Here is a 1,413-nt window from a genome sequence, read left to right on the forward strand (position 1 = left end):
AATCTGACTGAGAAATTTGCAGGAGTAATGTCTGCTGGTGTCTCGTGAAAAAATGATGAGAAGTGTTTTTCTCACCCTCCTCTTAGAAAGTAATCGTGGCTTTGAGTCTTGGAAACTTGCGTTTGCTCTTGACCCAGGAAAGAACAGGTCTTTCAAGTGCCCCAAGGTTTGAGGATGGTAGGGTGTGACCCCTCCCGTCTAAGGAAGAGTAGGACCGCCTTAAGAAAGGGTCTCAAAACAGTCCCCCCTGGTATCCCCGAGACCCTTTCAGTGGATAGAGATGGTCGAAATTATTTTCAAAATAATACAATTTTACTTGCCTTTTTCACTTTCATTCTCTCACCAGTGTACCTGGAGTTGTCAAGAGGCTATGCAATGTGTGACATCACAACAGACTGGATGAAGAAGCAGGTATGAAAACCCAGCTGTCTTCTATTAAGCCAGATATTAAAGTGATTTCTAGAAAGGTAAAACAATACCATTCTTCTCAATATTATTATTATTATTACATTGGAAAAGGTCTAAAGCTGAACTTGAGGAAAGTTTCATTTGGCCCTAAATTTATTTTTATTTTGATACAGAAAAAAAAAAAAAAAAAAACAATTTGGAGACAAAGTATCTACCTTCAGAAAAAAAATTCTTTCCTTTTGTATCTTCCTCCAAAAAGTCATATGATTTATGACTAAGCAACCCTGTTTGCATGATTGCTGTTTTGTTTTGGTCACTTTTCCTCCCTTCTGAGCATCCCCAGTCCTGTAATCCAAGACACCCTGGGACAGAATGAATTACTGAAACACAGGTGGCAGGCCACCAGAGAGCAACTCAAATCGTGACAACTTATTAATCAGTAGGGTTATTGGGGTTTTTTATCATTTTACCTTCAACTATCTAAAATATCACTGCTCATCCGTTTCATGGCTGATGAAGACTGCCTCATGCTTGTACTCAGTTGTCTGACTCTTTGAGACCCCATGCACAGAAGCCCTCCAGGCTCCTCTGTCAATGGGATTCCAGGCAAGAATACTGGAGTGGGTTGCCATGCCCTCCTCCAGGGGACCTTCCCAACCCAGGGATGGAACCTGCATTTCCTGTGTCTCCTGCACTACAGGAGGATTCTTTCCCGCTGAGCCACCAGGGATGCCATGGAGGCTTTCTGGTGTCTACTTCTGTTCTTCAGACTGAGAGCTATTTATGGGCTTTATTCAACACCACAAGGGCCTCATGAGGCCTTATGAAGTACCTGGTACAGAGAGGCACTCGGTTAATCTAGTTGGATTGGACTGAAAACTCTCAGCTCTGCCAATCCAGGAATAACCAGAGAGACCTGATGAGCTGTGACATACTGCCAAGTCAACCGAGCATCCCCAGCTGGCACCCCAACTTCTTCTGGTCCTCCTCATGGACCCTGGTCAA

This window comes from Bos indicus x Bos taurus, chromosome 12 (genome assembly GCF_003369695.1).
Source record: "Bos indicus x Bos taurus breed Angus x Brahman F1 hybrid chromosome 12, Bos_hybrid_MaternalHap_v2.0, whole genome shotgun sequence".
Classification (NCBI taxonomy): Eukaryota; Metazoa; Chordata; class Mammalia; order Artiodactyla; family Bovidae; genus Bos; species Bos indicus x Bos taurus.